Source organism: Garra rufa, chromosome 1, assembly GCF_049309525.1.
Source record: "Garra rufa chromosome 1, GarRuf1.0, whole genome shotgun sequence".
Lineage (NCBI taxonomy): Eukaryota > Metazoa > Chordata > Actinopteri > Cypriniformes > Cyprinidae > Garra > Garra rufa.
The window spans coordinates 86,953,331-86,981,024 of record NC_133361.1 but is presented as its reverse complement, the minus strand read 5'-3'; the positions used below and the strand labels follow the sequence as shown (position 1 = coordinate 86,981,024).

General features: G+C 47.6%; 38 non-coding genes across 38 annotated transcripts; 15 read left to right on the top strand and 23 right to left on the bottom strand.

Moving 5' to 3' along the window:
- Nucleotides 1–1,021: 1,021 nt before the first annotated feature.
- trnag-ucc (transfer RNA glycine (anticodon UCC)) lies at nt 1,022–1,093 on the bottom strand. The gene has a single exon. It is a non-coding gene; the product is annotated as a tRNA-Gly (tRNA).
- Nucleotides 1,094–1,598: 505 nt separating this feature from the next.
- Nucleotides 1,599–1,714, bottom strand: LOC141288617 (U5 spliceosomal RNA). Its single transcript, XR_012339711.1, has one exon. It is a non-coding gene; the product is annotated as a U5 spliceosomal RNA (small nuclear RNA).
- A 1,039-nt stretch (nt 1,715–2,753) lies between these two features.
- Nucleotides 2,754–2,825, top strand: trnad-guc (transfer RNA aspartic acid (anticodon GUC)). The gene has a single exon. It is a non-coding gene; the product is annotated as a tRNA-Asp (tRNA).
- Nucleotides 2,826–2,928: 103 nt separating this feature from the next.
- Nucleotides 2,929–3,000, bottom strand: trnag-ucc (transfer RNA glycine (anticodon UCC)). Its single transcript has one exon. It is a non-coding gene; the product is annotated as a tRNA-Gly (tRNA).
- A 505-nt stretch (nt 3,001–3,505) lies between these two features.
- On the bottom strand, nt 3,506–3,621 carry LOC141287453 (U5 spliceosomal RNA). Its single transcript, XR_012339471.1, has one exon. It is a non-coding gene; the product is annotated as a U5 spliceosomal RNA (small nuclear RNA).
- Nucleotides 3,622–4,660: 1,039 nt separating this feature from the next.
- trnad-guc (transfer RNA aspartic acid (anticodon GUC)) lies at nt 4,661–4,732 on the top strand. Its single transcript has one exon. It is a non-coding gene; the product is annotated as a tRNA-Asp (tRNA).
- A 103-nt stretch (nt 4,733–4,835) lies between these two features.
- Nucleotides 4,836–4,907, bottom strand: trnag-ucc (transfer RNA glycine (anticodon UCC)). Its single transcript has one exon. It is a non-coding gene; the product is annotated as a tRNA-Gly (tRNA).
- Nucleotides 4,908–5,412: 505 nt separating this feature from the next.
- On the bottom strand, nt 5,413–5,528 carry LOC141287445 (U5 spliceosomal RNA). The gene has a single exon (XR_012339468.1). It is a non-coding gene; the product is annotated as a U5 spliceosomal RNA (small nuclear RNA).
- A 1,039-nt stretch (nt 5,529–6,567) lies between these two features.
- Nucleotides 6,568–6,639, top strand: trnad-guc (transfer RNA aspartic acid (anticodon GUC)). The gene has a single exon. It is a non-coding gene; the product is annotated as a tRNA-Asp (tRNA).
- A 680-nt stretch (nt 6,640–7,319) lies between these two features.
- On the bottom strand, nt 7,320–7,435 carry LOC141288612 (U5 spliceosomal RNA). The gene has a single exon (XR_012339710.1). It is a non-coding gene; the product is annotated as a U5 spliceosomal RNA (small nuclear RNA).
- Nucleotides 7,436–8,474: 1,039 nt separating this feature from the next.
- On the top strand, nt 8,475–8,546 carry trnad-guc (transfer RNA aspartic acid (anticodon GUC)). Its single transcript has one exon. It is a non-coding gene; the product is annotated as a tRNA-Asp (tRNA).
- Nucleotides 8,547–8,649: 103 nt separating this feature from the next.
- On the bottom strand, nt 8,650–8,721 carry trnag-ucc (transfer RNA glycine (anticodon UCC)). Its single transcript has one exon. It is a non-coding gene; the product is annotated as a tRNA-Gly (tRNA).
- Nucleotides 8,722–9,226: 505 nt separating this feature from the next.
- On the bottom strand, nt 9,227–9,342 carry LOC141287439 (U5 spliceosomal RNA). Its single transcript, XR_012339467.1, has one exon. It is a non-coding gene; the product is annotated as a U5 spliceosomal RNA (small nuclear RNA).
- Nucleotides 9,343–10,381: 1,039 nt separating this feature from the next.
- trnad-guc (transfer RNA aspartic acid (anticodon GUC)) lies at nt 10,382–10,453 on the top strand. The gene has a single exon. It is a non-coding gene; the product is annotated as a tRNA-Asp (tRNA).
- Nucleotides 10,454–11,133: 680 nt separating this feature from the next.
- LOC141288800 (U5 spliceosomal RNA) lies at nt 11,134–11,249 on the bottom strand. Its single transcript, XR_012339744.1, has one exon. It is a non-coding gene; the product is annotated as a U5 spliceosomal RNA (small nuclear RNA).
- A 399-nt stretch (nt 11,250–11,648) lies between these two features.
- On the top strand, nt 11,649–11,719 carry trnag-gcc (transfer RNA glycine (anticodon GCC)). Its single transcript has one exon. It is a non-coding gene; the product is annotated as a tRNA-Gly (tRNA).
- A 569-nt stretch (nt 11,720–12,288) lies between these two features.
- On the top strand, nt 12,289–12,360 carry trnad-guc (transfer RNA aspartic acid (anticodon GUC)). The gene has a single exon. It is a non-coding gene; the product is annotated as a tRNA-Asp (tRNA).
- Nucleotides 12,361–12,463: 103 nt separating this feature from the next.
- Nucleotides 12,464–12,535, bottom strand: trnag-ucc (transfer RNA glycine (anticodon UCC)). The gene has a single exon. It is a non-coding gene; the product is annotated as a tRNA-Gly (tRNA).
- Nucleotides 12,536–13,040: 505 nt separating this feature from the next.
- LOC141290408 (U5 spliceosomal RNA) lies at nt 13,041–13,156 on the bottom strand. Its single transcript, XR_012340141.1, has one exon. It is a non-coding gene; the product is annotated as a U5 spliceosomal RNA (small nuclear RNA).
- A 399-nt stretch (nt 13,157–13,555) lies between these two features.
- Nucleotides 13,556–13,626, top strand: trnag-gcc (transfer RNA glycine (anticodon GCC)). Its single transcript has one exon. It is a non-coding gene; the product is annotated as a tRNA-Gly (tRNA).
- A 569-nt stretch (nt 13,627–14,195) lies between these two features.
- On the top strand, nt 14,196–14,267 carry trnad-guc (transfer RNA aspartic acid (anticodon GUC)). Its single transcript has one exon. It is a non-coding gene; the product is annotated as a tRNA-Asp (tRNA).
- A 103-nt stretch (nt 14,268–14,370) lies between these two features.
- Nucleotides 14,371–14,442, bottom strand: trnag-ucc (transfer RNA glycine (anticodon UCC)). Its single transcript has one exon. It is a non-coding gene; the product is annotated as a tRNA-Gly (tRNA).
- A 505-nt stretch (nt 14,443–14,947) lies between these two features.
- On the bottom strand, nt 14,948–15,063 carry LOC141287432 (U5 spliceosomal RNA). Its single transcript, XR_012339465.1, has one exon. It is a non-coding gene; the product is annotated as a U5 spliceosomal RNA (small nuclear RNA).
- Nucleotides 15,064–16,102: 1,039 nt separating this feature from the next.
- On the top strand, nt 16,103–16,174 carry trnad-guc (transfer RNA aspartic acid (anticodon GUC)). Its single transcript has one exon. It is a non-coding gene; the product is annotated as a tRNA-Asp (tRNA).
- A 103-nt stretch (nt 16,175–16,277) lies between these two features.
- Nucleotides 16,278–16,349, bottom strand: trnag-ucc (transfer RNA glycine (anticodon UCC)). The gene has a single exon. It is a non-coding gene; the product is annotated as a tRNA-Gly (tRNA).
- A 505-nt stretch (nt 16,350–16,854) lies between these two features.
- On the bottom strand, nt 16,855–16,970 carry LOC141288605 (U5 spliceosomal RNA). Its single transcript, XR_012339709.1, has one exon. It is a non-coding gene; the product is annotated as a U5 spliceosomal RNA (small nuclear RNA).
- A 1,039-nt stretch (nt 16,971–18,009) lies between these two features.
- On the top strand, nt 18,010–18,081 carry trnad-guc (transfer RNA aspartic acid (anticodon GUC)). The gene has a single exon. It is a non-coding gene; the product is annotated as a tRNA-Asp (tRNA).
- Nucleotides 18,082–18,184: 103 nt separating this feature from the next.
- Nucleotides 18,185–18,256, bottom strand: trnag-ucc (transfer RNA glycine (anticodon UCC)). The gene has a single exon. It is a non-coding gene; the product is annotated as a tRNA-Gly (tRNA).
- Nucleotides 18,257–18,761: 505 nt separating this feature from the next.
- LOC141287425 (U5 spliceosomal RNA) lies at nt 18,762–18,877 on the bottom strand. The gene has a single exon (XR_012339464.1). It is a non-coding gene; the product is annotated as a U5 spliceosomal RNA (small nuclear RNA).
- Nucleotides 18,878–20,668: 1,791 nt separating this feature from the next.
- Nucleotides 20,669–20,784, bottom strand: LOC141288591 (U5 spliceosomal RNA). The gene has a single exon (XR_012339707.1). It is a non-coding gene; the product is annotated as a U5 spliceosomal RNA (small nuclear RNA).
- Nucleotides 20,785–21,823: 1,039 nt separating this feature from the next.
- Nucleotides 21,824–21,895, top strand: trnad-guc (transfer RNA aspartic acid (anticodon GUC)). The gene has a single exon. It is a non-coding gene; the product is annotated as a tRNA-Asp (tRNA).
- A 680-nt stretch (nt 21,896–22,575) lies between these two features.
- Nucleotides 22,576–22,691, bottom strand: LOC141287412 (U5 spliceosomal RNA). Its single transcript, XR_012339462.1, has one exon. It is a non-coding gene; the product is annotated as a U5 spliceosomal RNA (small nuclear RNA).
- Nucleotides 22,692–23,906: 1,215 nt separating this feature from the next.
- Nucleotides 23,907–23,978, bottom strand: trnag-ucc (transfer RNA glycine (anticodon UCC)). The gene has a single exon. It is a non-coding gene; the product is annotated as a tRNA-Gly (tRNA).
- Nucleotides 23,979–24,483: 505 nt separating this feature from the next.
- Nucleotides 24,484–24,599, bottom strand: LOC141290487 (U5 spliceosomal RNA). The gene has a single exon (XR_012340163.1). It is a non-coding gene; the product is annotated as a U5 spliceosomal RNA (small nuclear RNA).
- Nucleotides 24,600–24,998: 399 nt separating this feature from the next.
- Nucleotides 24,999–25,069, top strand: trnag-gcc (transfer RNA glycine (anticodon GCC)). The gene has a single exon. It is a non-coding gene; the product is annotated as a tRNA-Gly (tRNA).
- A 570-nt stretch (nt 25,070–25,639) lies between these two features.
- trnad-guc (transfer RNA aspartic acid (anticodon GUC)) lies at nt 25,640–25,711 on the top strand. The gene has a single exon. It is a non-coding gene; the product is annotated as a tRNA-Asp (tRNA).
- Nucleotides 25,712–26,392: 681 nt separating this feature from the next.
- Nucleotides 26,393–26,508, bottom strand: LOC141287404 (U5 spliceosomal RNA). Its single transcript, XR_012339460.1, has one exon. It is a non-coding gene; the product is annotated as a U5 spliceosomal RNA (small nuclear RNA).
- Nucleotides 26,509–26,905: 397 nt separating this feature from the next.
- trnag-gcc (transfer RNA glycine (anticodon GCC)) lies at nt 26,906–26,976 on the top strand. Its single transcript has one exon. It is a non-coding gene; the product is annotated as a tRNA-Gly (tRNA).
- Nucleotides 26,977–27,694: the final 718 nt, after the last annotated feature.

Genomic DNA, 27,694 nt, shown 5'->3' with positions numbered 1-27,694 from the left:
GAACAGAGTTCTTTTAAGTAAGGGGTGTGTGTTTGCATGTGTGTGGGATTCTTTAAAATGAGCCTTGAAGGCCAAGCCTGATTTGCTAGAAGGAGCTCCAAACTTTGCATATTGACCCAACCCCCCTTTACCTGGATTTGACGTGTAACAGTTACGCACCATTACTAAATCCAGGGCAATGTGAAGGCCGAAAGTCTCCCAGCCGAGCATTGGTGGTTCAGTGGTAGTATTCTCGCCTGCCACGCGGGACACCCGGGTCCGATTCCCGGCCAATGCAGGAACGGAGTGCTTTTAATTAAGTTGTGTGTGTGCTTGCATGTGTGTAAGGTTCTTTAAAATGAAGCCTGATTTACTTGAAGGAGCTCCAACCTTTGCATACCGACCAACCCCCGTTCCCTGCCGAATCTTTTCAGAAACTCATTAGTCCGTCTATATTCGTCAAATGCCTATAAAACTTGTTCACTTTATCTATAGGTTGACGAAGTTTAGCAGTGGGCAATATACTCGTAAATGCGGTGTTAATTCCAAACGTTCTCCCTCCTTTCCGAGCATTGGTGGTTCAGTGGTAGAATTCTAGCAGTGGGCGATATGATCCACGTAAATGCGATGTTACTGCCACATGATTTCCCATCCTTTTTTTCATGTTCCCATTATGAAAAGTTAAAAAAAATAGTAATAATAGTAAAGTGGTCCAAATGAGGACCCCCTGTAATGTGTAGCATTCAAGATATTGGGAGACTCAATAAGATCAAGGCAGGTTGATTTGTTTTTTTCATGGAGTAGTGGCTCCTTATGCTGATGTCGGTGAAGTCAAGTCGGCTGGGGGCGAAGCACAGCGGGTACAGCTCCTCGTTAGTATAGTGGACAGTATCTCCGCCTGTCACACGGAAGACCGGGGTTCGATTCCCCGACGGGGAGACCCAGCTCTTTGCTGCTGCTGAACGACTCATCCAAAAGATTTTGGTGCTGACAGAGGTCACAGAAGGAGTTCTGCTTCAACGTCAGCCAGAGCCAAAACAAATGCGTTGGCCGGGAATCGAACCCGGGTCAACTGCTTGGAAGGCAGCTATGCTCACCACTATACCACCAACGCAAGTTCCCGACTCCAGCTTTTAGTCATCTCAAAAGAATGCTTGAAATGCACAAGTCACTGATAGGGCAAAAGGAGCTGAAGCCATCTTTGTTTGTATCCCGTCATGTACGAGAGAGTGCTGTCTTTCCATGCGGGCTAAAGAAATCTGGAGCTGCGACGCAGAAAGCGCAAAGGCCGCAAGTACAGAACGTGGTGAGGCGCGCTTCGTTCCACCGCCCATTGGCTGGTGGCCAGTTTTACTCTTGACACTCCAATACAGCTCTGTTGTGAGCAGAAAAGAATGCTGGAAGTACATAAGTCACTGACAGGGCCAAAGTAGCTGAAGCCCAAGGTTTGGATCCCATCATGTCATGAGAGTGCTGTCTTTCCATGCTGGCTGAAAAAAAATGTGAAGTTGCGACACAGGAAGCGCAAAGGCTGCAAACACGGTCCACGAGAAAGCACGCTTTGCTCCAATGCACATTGGTGTGTGGTCAGATTTAGTCTGCTATTGAAACTGCAGTGCAGCTTTGCTGTGAGCAGAGCACCCAAAAATACAGGTCACTCAGAAAGGTTCCCCTCCACGGAAATCTTTAGTAAAAGGCGAAAGATTTATGCGTCTATGAAGAGAAACTCGAGTTGTGTGCCCATGCGCTTGAGCATGTGCACTCCCTGTGGTAAACCACTATACTCACAAAGGGTAATCTAGGGTGCCGATAAGATTTTCATCTCTTCCTCACTCCAAATGGGAGGAGTAAAAGTTAAAAAGTCTCTTCCATCATCCATTCTCGCCAGCCACACAGGAGGCCTGGCTCTGATTCCCGGGCAAATGCAGGAACAGAGTTCTTTTAAGTAAGGGGTGTGTGTTTGCATGTGTGTGGGATTCTTTAAAATGAGCCTTGAAGGCCAAGCCTGATTTTCTAGAAGGAGCTCCAAACTTTGCATATTGACCCAACCCCCCTTTACCTGGATTTGACGTGTAACAGTTACGCACCATTACTAAATCCAGGGCAATGTGAAGGCCGAAAGTCTCCCAGCCGAGCATTGGTGGTTCAGTGGTAGTATTCTCGCCTGCCACGCGGGAGACCCGGGTCCGATTCCCGGCCAATGCAGGAACGGAGTGCTTTTAATTAAGTTGTGTGTGTGCTTGCATGTGTGTAAGGTTCTTTAAAATGAAGCCTGATTTACTTGAAGGAGCTCCAACCTTTGCATACCGACCAACCCCCGTTCCCTGCCGAATCTTTTCAGAAACTCATTAGTCCGTCTATATTCGTCAAATGCCTATAAAACTTGTTCACTTTATCTATAGGTTGACGAAGTTTAGCAGTGGGCAATATACTCGTAAATGCGGTGTTAATTCCAAACGTTCTCCCTCCTTTCTGAGCATTGGTGGTTCAGTGGTAGAATTCTAGCAGTGGGCGATATGATCCACGTAAATGCGATGTTACTGCCACATGATTTCCCATCCTTTTTTTCATGTTCCCATTATGAAAAGTAAAAAAAAATAGTAATAATAGTAAAGTGGTCCAAATGAGGACCCCCTGTAATGTGTAGCATTCAAGATATTGGGAGACTCAATAAGATCAAGGCAGGTTGATTTGTTTTTTTCATGGAGTAGTGGCTCCTTATGCTGATGTCGGTGAAGTCAAGTCGGCTGGGGGCGAAGCACAGCGGGTACAGCTCCTCGTTAGTATAGTGGACAGTATCTCCGCCTGTCACGCGGAAGACCGGGGTTCGATTCCCCGACGGGGAGACCCAGCTCTTTGCTGCTGCTGAACGACTCATCCAAAAGATTTTGGTGCTGACAGAGGTCACAGAAGGAGTTCTGCTTCAACGTCAGCCAGAGCCAAAACAAATGCGTTGGCCGGGAATCGAACCCGGGTCAACTGCTTGGAAGGCAGCTATGCTCACCACTATACCACCAACGCAAGTTCCCAACTCCAGCTTTTAGCCATCTGAAAAGAATGCTTGAAATGCACAAGTCACTGATAGGGCAAAAGGAGCTGAAGCCATCTTTGTTTGTATCCCGTCATGTACGAGAGAGTGCTGTCTTTCCATGCGGGCTAAAGAAATCTGGAGCTGCGACGCAGAAAGCGCAAAGGCCGCAAGTACAGAACGTGGTGAGGCGCGCTTCGTTCCACCGCCCATTGGCTGGTGGCCAGTTTTACTCTTGACACTCCAATACAGCTCTGTTGTGAGCTGAAAAGAATGCTGGAAGTACATAAGTCACTGACAGGGCCAAAGTAGCTGAAGCCCAAGGTTTGGATCCCATCATGTCATGAGAGTGCTGTCTTTCCATGCTGGCTGAAAAAAAATGTGAAGTTGCGACACAGGAAGCGCAAAGGCTGCAAACACGGTCCACGAGAAAGCACGCTTTGCTCCAATGCACATTGGTGTGTGGTCAGATTTAGTCTGCTATTGAAACTGCAGTGCAGCTCTGCTGTGAGCAGAGCACCCAAAAATACAGGTCACTCGGAAAGGTTCCCCTCCACGGAAATCTTTAGTAAAAGGCGAAAGATTTATGCGTCTATGAAGAGAAACTCGAGTTGTGTGCCCATGCGCTTGAGCATGTGCACTCCCTGTGGTAAACCACTATACTCACAAAGGGTAATCTAGGGTGCCGATAAGATTTTCATCTCTTCCTCACTCCAAATGGGAGGAGTAAAAGTTAAAAAGTCTCTTCCATCATCCATTCTCGCCAGCCACACAGGAGGCCTGGCTCTGATTCCCGGGCAAATGCAGGAACAGAGTTCTTTTAAGTAAGGGGTGTGTGTTTGCATGTGTGTGGGATTCTTTAAAATGAGCCTTGAAGGCCAAGCCTGATTTTCTAGAAGGAGCTCCAAACTTTGCATATTGACCCAACCCCCCTTTACCTGGATTTGACGTGTAACAGTTACGCACCATTACTAAATCCAGGGCAATGTGAAGGCCGAAAGTCTCCCAGCCGAGCATTGGTGGTTCAGTGGTAGTATTCTCGCCTGCCACGCGGGAGACCCGGGTCCGATTCCCGGCCAATGCAGGAACGGAGTGCTTTTAATTAAGTTGTGTGTGTGCTTGCATGTGTGTAAGGTTCTTTAAAATGAAGCCTGATTTACTTGAAGGAGCTCCAACCTTTGCATACCGACCAACCCCCGTTCCCTGCCGAATCTTTTCAGAAACTCATTAGTCCGTCTATATTCGTCAAATGCCTATAAAACTTGTTCACTTTATCTATAGGTTGACGAAGTTTAGCAGTGGGCAATATACTCGTAAATGCGGTGTTAATTCCAAACGTTCTCCCTCCTTTCTGAGCATTGGTGGTTCAGTGGTAGAATTCTAGCAGTGGGCGATATGATCCACGTAAATGCGATGTTACTGCCACATGATTTCCCATCCTTTTTTTCATGTTCCCATTATGAAAAGTAAAAAAAAATAGTAATAATAGTAAAGTGGTCCAAATGAGGACCCCCTGTAATGTGTAGCATTCAAGATATTGGGAGACTCAATAAGATCAAGGCAGGTTGATTTGTTTTTTTCATGGAGTAGTGGCTCCTTATGCTGATGTCGGTGAAGTCAAGTCGGCTGGGGGCGAAGCACAGCGGGTACAGCTCCTCGTTAGTATAGTGGACAGTATCTCCGCCTGTCACGCGGAAGACCGGGGTTCGATTCCCCGACGGGGAGACCCAGCTCTTTGCTGCTGCTGAACGACTCATCCAAAAGATTTTGGTGCTGACAGAGGTCACAGAAGGAGTTCTGCTTCAACGTCAGCCAGAGCCAAAACAAATGCGTTGGCCGGGAATCGAACCCGGGTCAACTGCTTGGAAGGCAGCTATGCTCACCACTATACCACCAACGCAAGTTCCCGACTCTAGCTTTTAGCCATCTGAAAAGAATGCTTGAAATGCACAAGTCATTGATAGGGCAAAAGGAGCTGAAGCCATCTTTGTTTGTATCCCGTCATGTACGAGAGAGTGCTGTCTTTCCATGCGGGCTAAAGAAATCTGGAGCTGCGACCCAGAAAGCGCAAAGGCCGCAAGTACAGAACGTGGTGAGGCGCGCTTCGTTCCACCGCCCATTGGCTGGTGGCCAGTTTTACTCTTGACACTCCAATACAGCTCTGTTGTGAGCAGAAAAGAATGCTGGAAGTACATAAGTCACTGACAGGGCCAAAGTAGCTGAAGCCCAAGGTTTGGATCCCATCATGTCATGAGAGTGCTGTCTTTCCATGCTGGCTGAAAAAAAATGTGAAGTTGCGACACAGGAAGCGCAAAGGCTGCAAACACGGTCCACGAGAAAGCACGCTTTGCTCCAATGCACATTGGTGTGTGGTCAGATTTAGTCTGCTATTGAAACTGCAGTGCAGCTCTGCTGTGAGCAGAGCACCCAAAAATACAGGTCACTCGGAAAGGTTCCCCTCCACGGAAATCTTTAGTAAAAGGCGAAAGATTTATGCGTCTATGAAGAGAAACTCGAGTTGTGTGCCCATGCGCTTGAGCATGTGCGCTCCCTGTGGTAAACCACTATACTCACAAAGGGTAATCTAGGGTGCCGATAAGATTTTCATCTCTTCCTCACTCCAAATGGGAGGAGTAAAAGTTAAAAAGTCTCTTCCATCATCCATTCTCGCCAGCCACACAGGAGGCCTGGCTCTGATTCCCGGGCAAATGCAGGAACAGAGTTCTTTTAAGTAAGGGGTGTGTGTTTGCATGTGTGTGGGATTCTTTAAAATGAGCCTTGAAGGCCAAGCCTGATTTTCTAGAAGGAGCTCCAAACTTTGCATATTGACCCAACCCCCCTTTACCTGGATTTGACGTGTAACAGTTACGCACCATTACTAAATCCAGGGCAATGTGAAGGCCGAAAGTCTCCCAGCCGAGCATTGGTGGTTCAGTGGTAGTATTCTCGCCTGCCACGCGGGAGACCCGGGTCCGATTCCCGGCCAATGCAGGAACGGAGTGCTTTTAATTAAGTTGTGTGTGTGCTTGCATGTGTGTAAGGTTCTTTAAAATGAAGCCTGATTTACTTGAAGGAGCTCCAACCTTTGCATACCGACCAACCCCCGTTCCCTGCCGAATCTTTTCAGAAACTCATTAGTCCGTCTATATTCGTCAAATGCCTATAAAACTTGTTCACTTTATCTATAGGTTGACGAAGTTTAGCAGTGGGCAATATACTCGTAAATGCGGTGTTAATTCCAAACGTTCTCCCTCCTTTCTGAGCATTGGTGGTTCAGTGGTAGAATTCTAGCAGTGGGCGATATGATCCACGTAAATGCGATGTTACTGCCACATGATTTCCCATCCTTTTTTTCATGTTCCCATTATGAAAAGTAAAAAAAAATAGTAATAATAGTAAAGTGGTCCAAATGAGGACCCCCTGTAATGTGTAGCATTCAAGATATTGGGAGACTCAATAAGATCAAGGCAGGTTGATTTGTTTTTTTCATGGAGTAGTGGCTCCTTATGCTGATGTCGGTGAAGTCAAGTCGGCTGGGGGCGAAGCACAGCGGGTACAGCTCCTCGTTAGTATAGTGGACAGTATCTCCGCCTGTCACGCGGAAGACCGGGGTTCGATTCCCCGACGGGGAGACCCAGCTCTTTGCTGCTGCTGAACGACTCATCCAAAAGATTTTGGTGCTGACAGAGGTCACAGAAGGAGTTCTGCTTCAACGTCAGCCAGAGCCAAAACAAATGCGTTGTCCGGGAATCGAACCCGGGTCAACTGCTTGGAAGGCAGCTATGCTCACCACTATACCACCAACGCAAGTTCCCGACTCCAGCTTTTAGCCATCTCAAAAGAATGCTTGAAATGCACAAGTCACTGATAGGGCAAAAGGAGCTGAAGCCATCTTTGTTTGTATCCCGTCATGTACGAGAGAGTGCTGTCTTTCCATGCGGGCTAAAGAAATCTGGAGCTGCGACGCAGAAAGCGCAAAGGCCGCAAGTACAGAACGTGGTGAGGCGCGCTTCGTTCCACCGCCCATTGGCTGGTGGCCAGTTTTACTCTTGACACTCCAATACAGCTCTGTTGTGAGCAGAAAAGAATGCTGGAAGTACATAAGTCACTGACAGGGCCAAAGTAGCTGAAGCCCAAGGTTTGGATCCCATCATGTCATGAGAGTGCTGTCTTTCCATGCTGGCTGAAAAAAAATGTGAAGTTGCGACACAGGAAGCGCAAAGGCTGCAAACACGGTCCACGAGAAAGCACGCTTTGCTCCAATGCACATTGGTGTGTGGTCAGATTTAGTCTGCTATTGAAACTGCAGTGCAGCTTTGCTGTGAGCAGAGCACCCAAAAATACAGGTCACTCAGAAAGGTTCCCCTCCACGGAAATCTTTAGTAAAAGGCGAAAGATTTATGCGTCTATGAAGAGAAACTCGAGTTGTGTGCCCATGCGCTTGAGCATGTGCACTCCCTGTGGTAAACCACTATACTCACAAAGGGTAATCTAGGGTGCCGATAAGATTTTCATCTCTTCCTCACTCCAAATGGGAGGAGTAAAAGTTAAAAAGTCTCTTCCATCATCCATTCTCGCCAGCCACACAGGAGGCCTGGCTCTGATTCCCGGGCAAATGCAGGAACAGAGTTCTTTTAAGTAAGGGGTGTGTGTTTGCATGTGTGTGGGATTCTTTAAAATGAGCCTTGAAGGCCAAGCCTGATTTTCTAGAAGGAGCTCCAAACTTTGCATATTGACCCAACCCCCCTTTATCTGGATTTGACGTGTAACAGTTACGCACCATTACTAAATCCAGGGCAATGTGAAGGCCGAAAGTCTCCCAGCCGAGCATTGGTGGTTCAGTGGTAGTATTCTCGCCTGCCACGCGGGAGACCCGGGTCCGATTCCCGGCCAATGCAGGAACGGAGTGCTTTTAATTAAGTTGTGTGTGTGCTTGCATGTGTGTAAGGTTCTTTAAAATGAAGCCTGATTTACTTGAAGGAGCTCCAACCTTTGCATACCGACCAACCCCCGTTCCCTGCCGAATCTTTTCAGAAACTCATTAGTCCGTCTATATTCGTCAAATGCCTATAAAACTTGTTCACTTTATCTATAGGTTGACGAAGTTTAGCAGTGGGCAATATACTCGTAAATGCGGTGTTAATTCCAAACGTTCTCCCTCCTTTCTGAGCATTGGTGGTTCAGTGGTAGAATTCTAGCAGTGGGCGATATGATCCACGTAAATGCGATGTTACTGCCACATGATTTCCCATCCTTTTTTTCATGTTCCCATTATGAAAAGTAAAAAAAAATAGTAATAATAGTAAAGTGGTCCAAATGAGGACCCCCTGTAATGTGTAGCATTCAAGATATTGGGAGACTCAATAAGATCAAGGCAGGTTGATTTGTTTTTTTCATGGAGTAGTGGCTCCTTATGCTGATGTCGGTGAAGTCAAGTCGGCTGGGGGCGAAGCACAGCGGGTACAGCTCCTCGTTAGTATAGTGGACAGTATCTCCGCCTGTCACGCGGAAGACCGGGGTTCGATTCCCCGACGGGGAGACCCAGCTCTTTGCTGCTGCTGAACGACTCATCCAAAAGATTTTGGTGCTGACAGAGGTCACAGAAGGAGTTCTGCTTCAACGTCAGCCAGAGCCAAAACAAATGCGTTGGCCGGGAATCGAACCCGGGTCAACTGCTTGGAAGGCAGCTATGCTCACCACTATACCACCAACGCAAGTTCCCAACTCCAGCTTTTAGCCATCTGAAAAGAATGCTTGAAATGCACAAGTCACTGATAGGGCAAAAGGAGCTGAAGCCATCTTTGTTTGTATCCCGTCATGTACGAGAGAGTGCTGTCTTTCCATGCGGGCTAAAGAAATCTGGAGCTGCGACGCAGAAAGCGCAAAGGCCGCAAGTACAGAACGTGGTGAGGCGCGCTTCGTTCCACCGCCCATTGGCTGGTGGCCAGTTTTACTCTTGACACTCCAATACAGCTCTGTTGTGAGCTGAAAAGAATGCTGGAAGTACATAAGTCACTGACAGGGCCAAAGTAGCTGAAGCCCAAGGTTTGGATCCCATCATGTCATGAGAGTGCTGTCTTTCCATGCTGGCTGAAAAAAAATGTGAAGTTGCGACACAGGAAGCGCAAAGGCTGCAAACACGGTCCACGAGAAAGCACGCTTTGCTCCAATGCACATTGGTGTGTGGTCAGATTTAGTCTGCTATTGAAACTGCAGTGCAGCTCTGCTGTGAGCAGAGCACCCAAAAATACAGGTCACTCGGAAAGGTTCCCCTCCACGGAAATCTTTAGTAAAAGGCGAAAGATTTATGCGTCTATGAAGAGAAACTCGAGTTGTGTGCCCATGCGCTTGAGCATGTGCACTCCCTGTGGTAAACCACTATACTCACAAAGGGTAATCTAGGGTGCCGATAAGATTTTCATCTCTTCCTCACTCCAAATGGGAGGAGTAAAAGTTAAAAAGTCTCTTCCATCATCCATTCTCGCCAGCCACACAGGAGGCCTGGCTCTGATTCCCGGGCAAATGCAGGAACAGAGTTCTTTTAAGTAAGGGGTGTGTGTTTGCATGTGTGTGGGATTCTTTAAAATGAGCCTTGAAGGCCAAGCCTGATTTTCTAGAAGGAGCTCCAAACTTTGCATATTGACCCAACCCCCCTTTACCTGGATTTGACGTGTAACAGTTACGCACCATTACTAAATCCAGGGCAATGTGAAGGCCGAAAGTCTCCCAGCCGAGCATTGGTGGTTCAGTGGTAGTATTCTCGCCTGCCACGCGGGAGACCCGGGTCCGATTCCCGGCCAATGCAGGAACGGAGTGCTTTTAATTAAGTTGTGTGTGTGCTTGCATGTGTGTAAGGTTCTTTAAAATGAAGCCTGATTTACTTGAAGGAGCTCCAACCTTTGCATACCGACCAACCCCCGTTCCCTGCCGAATCTTTTCAGAAACTCATTAGTCCGTCTATATTCGTCAAATGCCTATAAAACTTGTTCACTTTATCTATAGGTTGACGAAGTTTAGCAGTGGGCAATATACTCGTAAATGCGGTGTTAATTCCAAACGTTCTCCCTCCTTTCTGAGCATTGGTGGTTCAGTGGTAGAATTCTAGCAGTGGGCGATATGATCCACGTAAATGCGATGTTACTGCCACATGATTTCCCATCCTTTTTTTCATGTTCCCATTATGAAAAGTAAAAAAAAATAGTAATAATAGTAAAGTGGTCCAAATGAGGACCCCCTGTAATGTGTAGCATTCAAGATATTAGGAGACTCAATAAGATCAAGGCAGGTTGATTTGTTTTTTTCATGGAGTAGTGGCTCCTTATGCTGATGTCGGTGAAGTCAAGTCGGCTGGGGGCGAAGCACAGCGGGTACAGCTCCTCGTTAGTATAGTGGACAGTATCTCCGCCTGTCACGCGGAAGACCGGGGTTCGATTCCCCGACGGGGAGACCCAGCTCTTTGCTGCTGCTGAACGACTCATCCAAAAGATTTTGGTGCTGACAGAGGTCACAGAAGGAGTTCTGCTTCAACGTCAGCCAGAGCCAAAACAAATGCGTTGGCCGGGAATCGAACCCGGGTCAACTGCTTGGAAGGCAGCTATGCTCACCACTATACCACCAAAGCAAGTTCCCAACTCCAGCTTTTAGCCATCTGAAAAGAATGCTTGAAATGCACAAGTCACTGATAGGGCAAAAGGAGCTGAAGCCATCTTTGTTTGTATCCCGTCATGTACGAGAGAGTGCTGTCTTTCCATGCGGGCTAAAGAAATCTGGAGCTGCGACGCAGAAAGCGCAAAGGCCGCAAGTACAGAACGTGGTGAGGCGCGCTTCGTTCCACCGCCCATTGGCTGGTGGCCAGTTTTACTCTTGACACTCCAATACAGCTCTGTTGTGAGCAGAAAAGAATGCTGGAAGTACATAAGTCACTGACAGGGCCAAAGTAGCTGAAGCCCAAGGTTTGGATCCCATCATGTCATGAGAGTGCTGTCTTTCCATGCTGGCTGAAAAAAAATGTGAAGTTGCGACACAGGAAGCGCAAAGGCTGCAAACACGGTCCACGAGAATGCACGCTTTGCTCCAATGCACATTGGTGTGTGGTCAGATTTAGTCTGCTATTGAAACTGCAGTGCAGCTCTGCTGTGAGCAGAGCACCCAAAAGTACAGGTCACTCGGAAAGGTTCCCCTCCACGGAAATCTTTAGTAAAAGGCGAAAGATTTATGCGTCTATGAAGAGAAACTCGAGTTGTGTGCCCATGCGCTTGAGCATGTGCGCTCCCTGTGGTAAACCACTATACTCACAAAGGGTAATCTAGGGTGCCGATAAGATTTTCATCTCCCCCTCACTCCAAATGGGAGGAGTAAAAGTTAAAAAGTCTCTTCCATCATCCATTCTCGCCTGCCACACAGGAGGCCTGGCTCTGATTCCCGGGCAAATGCAGGAACAGAGTTCTTTTAAGTAAGGGGTGTGTGTTTGCATGTGTGTGGGATTCTTTAAAATGAGCCTTGAAGGCCAAGCCTGATTTGCTAGAAGGAGCTCCAAACTTTGCATATTGACCCAACCCCCCTTTACCTGGATTTGACGTGTAACAGTTACGCACCATTACTAAATCCAGGGCAATGTGAAGGCCGAAAGTCTCCCAGCCGAGCATTGGTGGTTCAGTGGTAGAATTCTCGCCTGCCACGCGGGAGACCCGGGTCCGATTCCCGGCCAATGCAGGAACGGAGTGCTTTTAATTAAGTTGTGTGTGTGCTTGCATGTGTGTAAGGTTCTTTAAAATGAAGCCTGATTTACTTGAAGGAGCTCCAAACTTTGCATACCGACCAACCCCCGTTCCCTGCCGAATCTTTTCAGAAACTCATTAGTCCGTCTATATTCGTCAAATGCCTATAAAACTTGTTCACTTTATCTATAGGTTGACGAAGTTTAGCAGTGGGCAATATACTCGTAAATGCGGTGTTAATTCCAAACGTTCTCCCTCCTTTCCGAGCATTGGTGGTTCAGTGGTAGAATTCTAGCAGTGGGTGATATGATCCACGTAAATGCGATGTTACTGCCACAAGATTTCCCATCCTTTTTTTCATGTTCCCATTATGAAAAGTAAAAAAAAATAGTAATAATAGTAAAGTGGTCCAAATGAGGACCCCCTGTAATGTGTAGCATTCAAGATATTGGGAGACTCAATAAGATCAAGGCAGGTTGATTTGTTTTTTTCATGGAGTAGTGGCTCCTTATGCTGATGTCGGTGAAGTCAAGTCGGCTGGGGGCGAAGCACAGCGGGTACAGCTCCTCGTTAGTATAGTGGACAGTATCTCCGCCTGTCACGCGGAAGACCGGGGTTCGATTCCCCGACGGGGAGACCCAGCTCTTTGCTGCTGCTGAACGACTCATCCAAAAGATTTTGGTGCTGACAGAGGTCACAGAAGGAGTTCTGCTTCAACGTCAGCCAGAGCCAAAACAAATGCGTTGGCCGGGAATCGAACCCGGGTCAACTGCTTGGAAGGCAGCTATGCTCACCACTATACCACCAACGCAAGTTCCCGACTCCCGCTTTTAGCCATCTCAAAAGAATGCTTGAAATGCACAAGTCACTGATAGGGCAAAAGGAGCTGAAGCCATCTTTGTTTGTATCCCGTCATGTACGAGAGAGTGCTGTCTTTCCATGCGGGCTAAAGAAATCTGGAGCTGCGACCCAGAAAGCGCAAAGGCCGCAAGTACAGAACGTGGTGAGGCGCGCTTCGTTCCACCGCCCATTGGCTGGTGGCCAGTTTTACTCTTGACACTCCAATACAGCTCTGTTGTGAGCAGAAAAGAATGCTGGAAGTACATAAGTCACTGACAGGGCCAAAGTAGCTGAAGCCCAAGGTTTGGATCCCATCATGTCATGAGAGTGCTGTCTTTCCATGCTGGCTGAAAAAAAATGTGAAGTTGCGACACAGGAAGCGCAAAGGCTGCAAACACGGTCCACGAGAAAGCACGCTTTGCTCCAATGCACTTTGGTGTGTGGTCAGATTTAGTCTGCTATTGAAACTGCAGTGCAGCTCTGCTGTGAGCAGAGCACCCAAAAATACAGGTCACTCGGAAAGGTTCCCCTCCACGGAAATCTTTAGTAAAAGGCGAAAGATTTACGCGTCTATGAAGAGAAACTCGAATTGTGTGCCCATGCGCTTGAGCATGTGCGCTCCCTGTGGTAAACCACTATACTCACAAAGGGTAATCTAGGGTGCCGATAAGATTTTCATCTCCCCCTCACTCCAAATGGGAGGAGTAAAAGTTAAAAAGTCTCTTCCATCATCCATTCTCGCCTGCCACACAGGAGGCCTGGCTCTGATTCCCGGGCAAATGCAGGAACAGAGTTCTTTTAAGTAAGGGGTGTGTGTTTGCATGTGTGTGGGATTCTTTAAAATGAGCCTTGAAGGCCAAGCCTGATTTGCTAGAAGGAGCTCCAAACTTTGCATATTGACCCAACCCCCCTTTACCTGGATTTGACGTGTAACAGTTACGCACCATTACTAAATCCAGGGCAATGTGAAGGCCGAAAGTCTCCCAGCCGAGCATTGGTGGTTCAGTGGTAGAATTCTCGCCTGCCACGCGGGAGACCCGGGTCCGATTCCCGGCCAATGCAGGAACGGAGTGCTTTTAATTAAGTTGTGTGTGTGCTTGCATGTGTGTAAGGTTCTTTAAAATGAAGCCTGATTTACTTGAAGAAGCTCCAACCTTTGCATACCGACCAACCCCCGTTCCCTGCCGAATCTTTTCAGAAACTCATTAGTCCGTCTATATTCGTCAAATGCCTATAAAACTTGTTCACTTTATCTATAGGTTGACGAAGTTTAGCAGTGGGCAATATACTCGTAAATGCGGTGTTAATTCCAAACGTTCTCCCTCCTTTCCGAGCATTGGTGGTTCAGTGGTAGAATTCTAGCAGTGGGTGATATGATCCACGTAAATGCGATGTTACTGCCACAAGATTTCCCATCCTTTTTTTCATGTTCCCATTATGAAAAGTAAAAAAAAATAGTAATAATAGTAAAGTGGTCCAAATGAGGACCCCCTGTAATGTGTAGCATTCAAGATATTGGGAGACTCAATAAGATCAAGGCAGGTTGATTTGTTTTTTTCATGGAGTAGTGGCTCCTTATGCTGATGTCGGTGAAGTCAAGTCGGCTGGGGGCGAAGCACAGCGGGTACAGCTCCTCGTTAGTATAGTGGACAGTATCTCCGCCTGTCACGCGGAAGACCGGGGTTCGATTCCCCGACGGGGAGACCCAGCTCTTTGCTGCTGCTGAACGACTCATCCAAAAGATTTTGGTGCTGACAGAGGTCACAGAAGGAGTTCTGCTTCAACGTCAGCCAGAGCCAAAACAAATGCGTTGGCCGGGAATCGAACCCGGGTCAACTGCTTGGAAGGCAGCTATGCTCACCACTATACCACCAACGCAAGTTCCCAACTCCTGCTTTTAGCCATCTGAAAAGAATGCTTGAAATGCACAAGTCACTGATAGGGCAAAAGGAGCTGAAGCCATCTTTGTTTGTATCCCGTCATGTACGAGAGAGTGCTGTCTTTCCATGCGGGCTAAAGAAATCTGGAGCTGCGACCCAGAAAGCGCAAAGGCCGCAAGTACAGAACGTGGTGAGGCGCGCTTCGTTCCACCGCCCATTGGCTGGTGGCCAGTTTTACTCTTGACACTCCAATACAGCTCTGTTGTGAGCAGAAAAGAATGCTGGAAGTACATAAGTCACTGACAGGGCCAAAGTAGCTGAAGCCCAAGGTTTGGATCCCATCATGTCATGAGAGTGCTGTCTTTCCATGCTGGCTGAAAAAAAATGTGAAGTTGCGACACAGGAAGCGCAAAGGCTGCAAACACGGTCCACGAGAAAGCACGCTTTGCTCCAATGCACTTTGGTGTGTGGTCAGATTTAGTCTGCTATTGAAACTGCAGTGCAGCTCTGCTGTGAGCAGAGCACCCAAAAATACAGGTCACTCGGAAAGGTTCCCCTCCACGGAAATCTTTAGTAAAAGGCGAAAGATTTATGCGTCTATGAAGAGAAACTCGAGTTGTGTGCCCATGCGCTTGAGCATGTGCGCTCCCTGTGGTAAACCACTATACCCACAAAGGGTAATCTAGGGTGCCGATAAGATTTTCATCTCTTCCTCACTCCAAATGGGAGGAGTAAAAGTTAAAAAGTCTCTTCCATCATCCATTCTCGCCTGCCACACAGGAGGCCTGGCTCTGATTCCCGGGCAAATGCAGGAACAGAGTTCTTTTAAGTAAGGGGTGTGTGTTTGCATGTGTGTGGGATTCTTTAAAATGAGCCTTGAAGGCCAAGCCTGATTTGCTAGAAGGAGCTCCAAACTTTGCATATTGACCCAACCCCCCTTTACCTGGATTTGACGTGTAACAGTTACGCACCATTACTAAATCCAGGGCAATGTGAAGGCCGAAAGTCTCCCAGCCGAGCATTGGTGGTTCAGTGGTAGTATTCTCGCCTGCCACGCGGGAGACCCGGGTCCGATTCCCGGCCAATGCAGGAACGGAGTGCTTTTAATTAAGTTGTGTGTGTGCTTGCATGTGTGTAAGGTTCTTTAAAATGAAGCCTGATTTACTTGAAGGAGCTCCAACCTTTGCATACCGACCAACCCCCGTTCCCTGCCGAATCTTTTCAGAAACTCATTAGTCCGTCTATATTCGTCAAATGCCTATAAAACTTGTTCACTTTATCTATAGGTTGACGAAGTTTAGCAGTGGGCAATATACTCGTAAATGCGGTGTTAATTCCAAACGTTCTCCCTCCTTTCCGAGCATTGGTGGTTCAGTGGTAGAATTCTAGCAGTGGGCGATATGATCCACGTAAATGCGATGTTACTGCCACATGATTTCCCATCCTTTTTTTCATGTTCCCATTATGAAAAGTAAAAAAAAATAGTAATAATAGTAAAGTGGTCCAAATGAGGACCCCCTGTAATGTGTAGCATTCAAGATATTGGGAGACTCAATAAGATCAAGGCAGGTTGATTTGTTTTTTTCATGGAGTAGTGGCTCCTTATGCTGATGTCGGTGAAGTCAAGTCGGCTGGGGGCGAAGCACAGCGGGTACAGCTCCTCGTTAGTATAGTGGACAGTATCTCCGCCTGTCACGCGGAAGACCGGGGTTCGATTCCCCGACGGGGAGACCCAGCTCTTTGCTGCTGCTGAACGACTCATCCAAAAGATTTTGGTGCTGACAGAGGTCACAGAAGGAGTTCTGCTTCAACGTCAGCCAGAGCCAAAACAAATGCGTTGGCCGGGAATCGAACCCGGGTCAACTGCTTGGAAGGCAGCTATGCTCACCACTATACCACCAACGCAAGTTCCCGACTCCAGCTTTTAGCCATCTCAAAAGAATGCTTGAAATGCACAAGTCACTGATAGGGCAAAAGGAGCTGAAGCCATCTTTGTTTGTATCCCGTCATGTACGAGAGAGTGCTGTCTTTCCATGCGGGCTAAAGAAATCTGGAGCTGCGACGCAGAAAGCGCAAAGGCCGCAAGTACAGAACGTGGTGAGGCGCGCTTCGTTCCACCGCCCATTGGCTGGTGGCCAGTTTTACTCTTGACACTCCAATACAGCTCTGTTGTGAGCAGAAAAGAATGCTGGAAGTACATAAGTCACTGACAGGGCCAAAGTAGCTGAAGCCCAAGGTTTGGATCCCATCATGTCATGAGAGTGCTGTCTTTCCATGCTGGCTGAAAAAAAATGTGAAGTTGCGACACAGGAAGCGCAAAGGCTGCAAACACGGTCCACGAGAAAGCACGCTTTGCTCCAATGCACATTGGTGTGTGGTCAGATTTAGTCTGCTATTGAAACTGCAGTGCAGCTTTGCTGTGAGCAGAGCACCCAAAAATACAGGTCACTCAGAAAGGTTCCCCTCCACGGAAATCTTTAGTAAAAGGCGAAAGATTTATGCGTCTATGAAGAGAAACTCGAGTTGTGTGCCCATGCGCTTGAGCATGTGCGCTCCCTGTGGTAAACCACTATACTCACAAAGGGTAATCTAGGGTGCCGATAAGATTTTCGTCTCCCCCTCACTCCAAATGGGAGGAGTAAAAGTTAAAAAGTCTCTTCCATCATCCATTCTCGCCTGCCACACAGGAGGCCTGGCTCTGATTCCCGGGCAAATGCAGGAACAGAGTTCTTTTAAGTAAGGGGTGTGTGTTTGCATGTGTGTGGGATTCTTTAAAATGAGCCTTGAAGGCCAAGCCTGATTTGCTAGAAGGAGCTCCAAACTTTGCATATTGACCCAACCCCCCTTTACCTGGATTTGACGTGTAACAGTTACGCACCATTACTAAATCCAGGGCAATGTGAAGGCCGAAAGTCTCCCAGCCGAGCATTGGTGGTTCAGTGGTAGTATTCTCGCCTGCCACGCGGGAGACCCGGGTCCGATTCCCGGCCAATGCAGGAACGGAGTGCTTTTAATTAAGTTGTGTGTGTGCTTGCATGTGTGTAAGGTTCTTTAAAATGAAGCCTGATTTACTTGAAGGAGCTCCAACCTTTGCATACCGACCAACCCCCGTTCCCTGCCGAATCTTTTCAGAAACTCATTAGTCCGTCTATATTCGTCAAATGCCTATAAAACTTGTTCACTTTATCTATAGGTTGACGAAGTTTAGCAGTGGGCAATATACTCGTAAATGCGGTGTTAATTCCAAACGTTCTCCCTCCTTTCCGAGCATTGGTGGATCAGTGGTAGAATTCTAGCAGTGGGCGATATGATCCACGTAAATGCGATGTTACTGCCACATGATTTCCCATCCTTTTTTTCATGTTCCCATTATGAAAAGTAAAAAAAAATAGTAATAATAGTAAAGTGGTCCAAATGAGGACCCCCTGTAATGTGTAGCATTCAAGATATTGGGAGACTCAATAAGATCAAGGCAGGTTGATTTGTTTTTTTCATGGAGTAGTGGCTCCTTATGCTGATGTCGGTGAAGTCAAGTCGGCTGGGGGCGAAGCACAGCGGGTACAGCTCCTCGTTAGTATAGTGGACAGTATCTCCGCCTGTCACGCGGAAGACCGGGGTTCGATTCCCCGACGGGGAGACCCAGCTCTTTGCTGCTGCTGAACGACTCATCCAAAAGATTTTGGTGCTGACAGAGGTCACAGAAGGAGTTCTGCTTCAACGTCAGCCAGAGCCAAAACAAATGCGTTGGCCGGGAATCGAACCCGGGTCAACTGCTTGGAAGGCAGCTATGCTCACCACTATACCACCAACGCAAGTTCCCGACTCTAGCTTTTAGCCATCTGAAAAGAATGCTTGAAATGCACAAGTCATTGATAGGGCAAAAGGAGCTGAAGCCATCTTTGTTTGTATCCCGTCATGTACGAGAGAGTGCTGTCTTTCCATGCGGGCTAAAGAAATCTGGAGCTGCGACCCAGAAAGCGCAAAGGCCGCAAGTACAGAACGTGGTGAGGCGCGCTTCGTTCCACCGCCCATTGGCTGGTGGCCAGTTTTACTCTTGACACTCCAATACAGCTCTGTTGTGAGCTGAAAAGAATGCTGGAAGTACATAAGTCACTGACAGGGCCAAAGTAGCTGAAGCCCAAGGTTTGGATCCCATCATGTCATGAGAGTGCTGTCTTTCCATGCTGGCTGAAAAAAAATGTGAAGTTGCGACACAGGAAGCGCAAAGGCTGCAAACACGGTCCACGAGAAAGCACGCTTTGCTCCAATGCACATTGGTGTGTGGTCAGATTTAGTCTGCTATTGAAACTGCAGTGCAGCTCTGCTGTGAGCAGAGCACCCAAAAATACAGGTCACTCGGAAAGGTTCCCCTCCACGGAAATCTTTAGTAAAAGGCGAAAGATTTATGCGTCTATGAAGAGAAACTCGAGTTGTGTGCCCATGCGCTTGAGCATGTGCACTCCCTGTGGTAAACCACTATACTCACAAAGGGTAATCTAGGGTGCCGATAAGATTTTCATCTCTTCCTCACTCCAAATGGGAGGAGTAAAAGTTAAAAAGTCTCTTCCATCATCCATTCTCGCCAGCCACACAGGAGGCCTGGCTCTGATTCCCGGGCAAATGCAGGAACAGAGTTCTTTTAAGTAAGGGGTGTGTGTTTGCATGTGTGTGGGATTCTTTAAAATGAGCCTTGAAGGCCAAGCCTGATTTTCTAGAAGGAGCTCCAAACTTTGCATATTGACCCAACCCCCCTTTACCTGGATTTGACGTGTAACAGTTACGCACCATTACTAAATCCAGGGCAATGTGAAGGCCGAAAGTCTCCCAGCCGAGCATTGGTGGTTCAGTGGTAGTATTCTCGCCTGCCACGCGGGAGACCCGGGTCCGATTCCCGGCCAATGCAGGAACGGAGTGCTTTTAATTAAGTTGTGTGTGTGCTTGCATGTGTGTAAGGTTCTTTAAAATGAAGCCTGATTTACTTGAAGGAGCTCCAACCTTTGCATACCGACCAACCCCCGTTCCCTGCCGAATCTTTTCAGAAACTCATTAGTCCGTCTATATTCGTCAAATGCCTATAAAACTTGTTCACTTTATCTATAGGTTGACGAAGTTTAGCAGTGGGCAATATACTCGTAAATGCGGTGTTAATTCCAAACGTTCTCCCTCCTTTCTGAGCATTGGTGGTTCAGTGGTAGAATTCTAGCAGTGGGCGATATGATCCACGTAAATGCGATGTTACTGCCACATGATTTCCCATCCTTTTTTTCATGTTCCCATTATGAAAAGTAAAAAAAAATAGTAATAATAGTAAAGTGGTCCAAATGAGGACCCCCTGTAATGTGTAGCATTCAAGATATTGGGAGACTCAATAAGATCAAGGCAGGTTGATTTGTTTTTTTCATGGAGTAGTGGCTCCTTATGCTGATGTCGGTGAAGTCAAGTCGGCTGGGGGCGAAGCACAGCGGGTACAGCTCCTCGTTAGTATAGTGGACAGTATCTCCGCCTGTCACGCGGAAGACCGGGGTTCGATTCCCCGATGGGGAGACCCAGCTCTTTGCTGCTGCTGAACGACTCATCCAAAAGATTTTGGTGCTGACAGAGGTCACAGAAGGAGTTCTGCTTCAACGTCAGCCAGAGCCAAAACATATGCGTTGGCCGGGAATCGAACCTGGGTCAACTGCTTGGAAGGCAGCTATGCTCACCACTATACCACCAACGCAAGTTCCCGACTCCAGCTTTTAGCCATCTCAAAAGAATGCTTGAAATGCACAAGTCACTGATAGGGCAAAAGGAGCTGAAGCCATCTTTGTTTGTATCCCGTCATGTACGAGAGAGTGCTGTCTTTCCATGCGGGCTAAAGAAATCTGGAGCTGCGACGCAGAAAGCGCAAAGGCCGCAAGTACAGAACGTGGTGAGGCGCGCTTCGTTCCACCGCCCATTGGCTGGTGGCCAGTTTTACTCTTGACACTCCAATACAGCTCTGTTGTGAGCAGAAAAGAATGCTGGAAGTACATAAGTCACTGACAGGGCCAAAGTAGCTGAAGCCCAAGGTTTGGATCCCATCATGTCATGAGAGTGCTGTCTTTCCATGCTGGCTGAAAAAAAATGTGAAGTTGCGACACAGGAAGCGCAAAGGCTGCAAACACGGTCCACGAGAAAGCACGCTTTGCTCCAATGCACATTGGTGTGTGGTCAGATTTAGTCTGCTATTGAAACTGCAGTGCAGCTTTGCTGTGAGCAGAGCACCCAAAAATACAGGTCACTCAGAAAGGTTCCCCTCCACGGAAATCTTTAGTAAAAGGCGAAAGATTTATGCGTCTATGAAGAGAAACTCGAGTTGTGTGCCCATGCGCTTGAGCATGTGCGCTCCCTGTGGTAAACCACTATACTCACAAAGGGTAATCTAGGGTGCCGATAAGATTTTCGTCTCCCCCTCACTCCAAATGGGAGGAGTAAAAGTTAAAAAGTCTCTTCCATCATCCATTCTCGCCTGCCACACAGGAGGCCTGGCTCTGATTCCCGGGCAAATGCAGGAACAGAGTACTTTTAAGTAAGGGGTGTGTGTTTGCATGTGTGTGGGATTCTTTAAAATGAGCCTTGAAGGCCAAGCCTGATTTGCTAGAAGGAGCTCCAAACTTTGCATATTGACCCAACCCCCCTTTACCTGGATTTGACGTGTAACAGTTACGCACCATTACTAAATCCAGGGCAATGTGAAGGCCGAAAGTCTCCCAGCCGAGCATTGGTGGTTCAGTGGTAGTATTCTCGCCTGCCACGCGGGAGACCCGGGTCCGATTCCCGGCCAATGCAGGAACGGAGTGCTTTTAATTAAGTTGTGTGTGTGCTTGCATGTGTGTAAGGTTCTTTAAAATGAAGCCTGATTTACTTGAAGGAGCTCCAACCTTTGCATACCGACCAACCCCCGTTCCCTGCCGAATCTTTTCAGAAACTCATTAGTCCGTCTATATTCGTCAAATGCCTATAAAACTTGTTCACTTTATCTATAGGTTGACGAAGTTTAGCAGTGGGCAATATACTCGTAAATGCGGTGTTAATTCCAAACGTTCTCCCTCCTTTCCGAGCATTGGTGGTTCAGTGGTAGAATTCTAGCAGTGGGCGATATGATCCACGTAAATGCGATGTTACTGCCACAAGATTTCCCATCCTTTTTTTCATGTTCCCATTATGAAAAGTAAAAAAAAATAGTAATAATAGTAAAGTGGTCCAAATGAGGACCCCCTGTAATGTGTAGCATTCAAGATATTGGGAGACTCAATAAGATCAAGGCAGGTTGATTTGTTTTTTTCATGGAGTAGTGGCTCCTTATGCTGATGTCGGTGAAGTCAAGTCGGCTGGGGGCGAAGCACAGCGGGTACAGCTCCTCGTTAGTATAGTGGACAGTATCTCCGCCTGTCACGCGGAAGACCGGGGTTCGATTCCCCGACGGGGAGACCCAGCTCTTTGCTGCTGCTGAACGACTCATCCAAAAGATTTTGGTGCTGACAGAGGTCACAGAAGGAGTTCTGCTTCAACGTCAGCCAGAGCCAAAACAAATGCGTTGGCCGGGAATCGAACCCGGGTCAAATGCTTGGAAGGCAGCTATGCTCACCACTATACCACCAACGCAAGTTCCCGACTCCTGCTTTTAGCCATCTGAAAAGAATGCTTGAAATGCACAAGTCACTGATAGGGCAAAAGGAGCTGAAGCCATCTTTGTTTGTATCCCGTCATGTACGAGAGAGTGCTGTCTTTCCATGCGGGCTAAAGAAATCTGGAGCTGCGACCCAGAAAGCGCAAAGGCCGCAAGTACAGAACGTGGTGAGGCGCGCTTCGTTCCACCGCCCATTGGCTGGTGGCCAGTTTTACTCTTGACACTCCAATACAGCTCTGTTGTGAGCAGAAAAGAATGCTGGAAGTACATAAGTCACTGACAGGGCCAAAGTAGCTGAAGCCCAAGGTTTGGATCCCATCATGTCATGAGAGTGCTGTCTTTCCATGCTGGCTGAAAAAAAATGTGAAGTTGCGACACAGGAAGCGCAAAGGCTGCAAACACGGTCCACGAGAAAGCACGCTTTGCTCCAATGCACTTTGGTGTGTGGTCAGATTTAGTCTGCTATTGAAACTGCAGTGCAGCTCTGCTGTGAGCAGAGCACCCAAAAATACAGGTCACTCGGAAAGGTTCCCCTCCACGGAAATCTTTAGTAAAAGGCGAAAGATTTATGCGTCTATGAAGAGAAACTCGAGTTGTGTGCCCATGCGCTTGAGCATGTGCGCTCCCTGTGGTAAACCACTATACCCACAAAGGGTAATCTAGGGTGCCGATAAGATTTTCATCTCTTCCTCACTCCAAATGGGAGGAGTAAAAGTTAAAAAGTCTCTTCCATCATCCATTCTCGCCTGCCACACAGGAGGCCTGGCTCTGATTCCCGGGCAAATGCAGGAACAGAGTTCTTTTAAGTAAGGGGTGTGTGTTTGCATGTGTGTGGGATTCTTTAAAATGAGCCTTGAAGGCCAAGCCTGATTTGCTAGAAGGAGCTCCAAACTTTGCATATTGACCCAACCCCCCTTTACCTGGATTTGACGTGTAACAGTTACGCACCATTACTAAATCCAGGGCAATGTGAAGGCCGAAAGTCTCCCAGCCGAGCATTGGTGGTTCAGTGGTAGTATTCTCGCCTGCCACGCGGGAGACCCGGGTCCGATTCCCGGCCAATGCAGGAACGGAGTGCTTTTAATTAAGTTGTGTGTGTGCTTGCATGTGTGTAAGGTTCTTTAAAATGAAGCCTGATTTACTTGAAGGAGCTCCAACCTTTGCATACCGACCAACCCCCGTTCCCTGCCGAATCTTTTCAGAAACTCATTAGTCCGTCTATATTCGTCAAATGCCTATAAAACTTGTTCACTTTATCTATAGGTTGACGAAGTTTAGCAGTGGGCAATATACTCGTAAATGCGGTGTTAATTCCAAACGTTCTCCCTCCTTTCCGAGCATTGGTGGTTCAGTGGTAGAATTCTAGCAGTGGGCGATATGATCCACGTAAATGCGATGTTACTGCCACATGATTTCCCATCCTTTTTTTCATGTTCCCATTATGAAAAGTAAAAAAAAATAGTAATAATAGTAAAGTGGTCCAAATGAGGACCCCCCTGTAATGTGTAGCATTCAAGATATTGGGAGACTCAATAAGATCAAGGCAGGTTGATTTGTTTTTTTCATGGAGTAGTGGCTCCTTATGCTGATGTCGGTGAAGTCAAGTCGGCTGGGGGCGAAGCACAGCGGGTACAGCTCCTCGTTAGTATAGTGGACAGTATCTCCGCCTGTCACGCGGAAGACCGGGGTTAGATTCCCCGACGGGGAGACCCAGCTCTTTGCTGCTGCTGAACGACTCATCCAAAAGATTTTGGTGCTGACAGAGGTCACAGAAGGAGTTCTGCTTCAACGTCAGCCAGAGCCAAAACAAATGCGTTGGCCGGGAATCGAACCCGGGTCAACTGCTTGGAAGGCAGCTATGCTCACCACTATACCACCAACGCAAGTTCCCGACTCCAGCTTTTAGCCATCTCAAAAGAATGCTTGAAATGCACAAGTCACTGATAGGGCAAAAGGAGCTGAAGCCATCTTTGTTTGTATCCCGTCATGTACGAGAGAGTGCTGTCTTTCCATGCGGGCTAAAGAAATCTGGAGCTGCGACGCAGAAAGCGCAAAGGCCGCAAGTACAGAACGTGGTGAGGCGCGCTTCGTTCCACCGCCCATTGGCTGGTGGCCAGTTTTACTCTTGACACTCCAATACAGCTCTGTTGTGAGCAGAAAAGAATGCTGGAAGTACATAAGTCACTGACAGGGCCAAAGTAGCTGAAGCCCAAGGTTTGGATCCCATCATGTCATGAGAGTGCTGTCTTTCCATGCTGGCTGAAAAAAAATGTGAAGTTGCGACACAGGAAGCGCAAAGGCTGCAAACACGGTCCACGAGAAAGCACGCTTTGCTCCAATGCACATTGGTGTGTGGTCAGATTTAGTCTGCTATTGAAACTGCAGTGCAGCTTTGCTGTGAGCAGAGCACCCAAAAATACAGGTCACTCAGAAAGCTTCCCCTCCACGGAAATCTTTAGTAAAAGGCGAAAGATTTATGCGTCTATGAAGAGAAACTCGAGTTGTGTGCCCATGCGCTTGAGCATGTGCGCTCCCTGTGGTAAACCACTATACTCACAAAGGGTAATCTAGGGTGCCGATAAGATTTTCGTCTCCCCCTCACTCCAAATGGGAGGAGTAAAAGTTAAAAAGTCTCTTCCATCATCCATTCTCGCCTGCCACACAGGAGGCCTGGCTCTGATTCCCGGGCAAATGCAGGAACAGAGTTCTTTTAAGTAAGGGGTGTGTGTTTGCATGTGTGTGGGATTCTTTAAAATGAGCCTTGAAGGCCAAGCCTGATTTGCTAGAAGGAGCTCCAAACTTTGCATATTGACCCAACCCCCCTTTACCTGGATTTGACGTGTAACAGTTACGCACCATTACTAAATCCAGGGCAATGTGAAGGCCGAAGTTCTCCCAGCCGAGCATTGGTGGTTCAGTGGTAGAATTCTCGCCTGCCACGCGGGAGACCCGGGTCCGATTCCCGGCCAATGCAGGAACGGAGTGCTTTTAATTAAGTTGTGTGTGTGCTTGCATGTGTGTAAGGTTCTTTAAAATGAAGCCTGATTTACTTGAAGGAGCTCCAACCTTTGCATACCGACCAACCCCCGTTCCCTGCCGAATCTTTTCAGAAACTCATTAGTCCGTCTATATTCGTCAAATGCCTATAAAACTTGTTCACTTTATCTATAGGTTGACGAAGTTTAGCAGTGGGCAATATACTCGTAAATGCTGTGTTAATTCCAAACGTTCTCCCTCCTTTCCGAGCATTGGTGGTTCAGTGGTAGAATTCTAGCAGTGGGCGATATGATCCACGTAAATGCGATGTTACTGCCACATGATTTCCCATCCTTTTTTTCATGTTCCCATTATGAAAAGTAAAAAAAAAATAGTAATAATAGTAAAGTGGTCCAAATGAGGACCCCCTGTAATGTGTAGAATTCAAGATATTGGGAGACTCAATAAGATCAAGGCAGGTTGATTTGTTTTTTTCATGGAGTAGTGGCTCCTTATGCTGATGTCGGTGAAGTCAAGTCGGCTGGGGGCGAAGCATAGCGGGTACAGCTCCTCGTTAGTATAGTGGACAGTATCTCCGCCTGTCACGCGGAAGACCGGGGTTCGATTCCCCGACGGGGAGACCCAGCTCTTTGCTGCTGCTGAACGACTCATCCAAAAGATTTTGGTGCTGACAGAGGTCACAGAAGGAGTTCTGCTTCAACGTCAGCCAGAGCCAAAACAAATGCTTTGGCCGGGAATCGAACCCGGGTCAACTGCTTGGAAGGCAGCTATGCTCACCACTATACCACCAACGCAAGTTCCCGACTCCAGCTTTTAGCCATCTGAAAAGAATGCTTGAAATGCACAAGTCACTGATAGGGCAAAAGGAGCTGAAGCCATCTTTGTTTGTATCCCGTCATGTACGAGAGAGTGCTGTCTTTCCATGCGGGCTAAAGAAATCTGGAGCTGCGACGCAGAAAGCGCAAAGGCCGCAAGTACAGAACGTGGTGAGGCGCGCTTCGTTCCACCGCCCATTGGCTGGTGGCCAGTTTTACTCTTGACACTCCAATACAGCTCTGTTGTGAGCAGAAAAGAATGCTGGAAGTACATAAGTCACTGACAGGGCCAAAATAGCTGAAGCCCAAGGTTTGGATCCCATCATGTCATGAGAGTGCTGTCTTTCCATGCTGGCTGAAAAAAAAATGTGAAGTTGCGACACAGGAAGCGCAAAGGCTGCAAACACGGTCCACGAGAAAGCACGCTTTGCTCCAATGCACATTGGTGTGTGGTCAGATTTAGTCTGCTATTGAAACTGCAGTGCAGCTCTGCTGTGAGCAGAGCACCCAAAAATACAGGTCACTCGGAAAGGTTCCCCTCCACGGAAATCTTTAGTAAAAGGCGAAAGATTTATGCGTCTATGAAGAGAAACTCGAGTTGTGTGCCCATGCGCTTGAGCATGTGCGCTCCCTGTGGTAAACCACTATACTCACAAAGGGTAATCTAGGGTGCCGATAAGATTTTCATCTCCCCCTCACTCCAAATGGGAGGAGTAAAAGTTAAAAAGTCTCTTCCATCATCCATTCTCGCCTGCCACACAGGAGGCCTGGCTCTGATTCCCGGGCAAATGCAGGAACAGAGTTCTTTTAAGTAAGGGGTGTGTTTGCATGTGTGTGGGATTCTTTAAAATGAGCCTTGAAGGCCAAGCCTGATTTGCTAGAAGGAGCTCCAAACTTTGCATATTGACCCAACCCCCCTTTACCTGGATTTGATGTGTAACAGTTACGCACCATTACTAAATCCAGGGCAATGTGAAGGCCGAAAGTCTCCCAGCCGAGCATTGGTGGTTCAGTGGTAGAATTCTCGCCTGCCACGCGGGAGACCCGGGTCCGATTCCCGGCCAATGCAGGAACGGAGTGCTTTTAATTAAGTTGTGTGTGTGCTTGCATGTGTGTAAGGTTCTTTAAAATGAAGCCTGATTTACTTGAAGGAGCTCCAACCTTTGCATACCGACCAACCCCCGTTCCCTGCCGAATCTTTTCAGAAACTCATTAGTCCGTCTATATTCGTCAAATGCCTATAAAACTTGTTCACTTTATCTATAGGTTGACGAAGTTTAGCAGTGGGCAATATACTCGTAAATGCGGTGTTAATTCCAAACGTTCTCCCTCCTTTCCGAGCATTGGTGGTTCAGTGGTAGAATTCTAGCAGTGGGCGATATGATCCACGTAAATGCGATGTTACTGCCACAAGATTTCCCATCCTTTTTTTCATGTTCCCATTATGAAAAGTAAAAAAAAATAGTAATAATAGTAAAGTGGTCCAAATGAGGACCCCCTGTAATGTGTAGCATTCAAGATATTGGGAGACTCAATAAGATCAAGGCAGGTTGATTTGTTTTTTTCATGGAGTAGTGGCTCCTTATGCTGATGTCGGTGAAGTCAAGTCAGCTGGGGGCGAAGCACAGCGGGTACAGCTCCTCGTTAGTATAGTGGACAGTTTCTCCGCCTGTCACGCGGAAGACCGGGGTTCGATTCCCCGACGGGGAGACCCAGCTCTTTGCTGCTGCTGAACGACTCATCCAAAAGATTTTGGTGCTGACAGAGGTCACAGAAGGAGTTCTGCT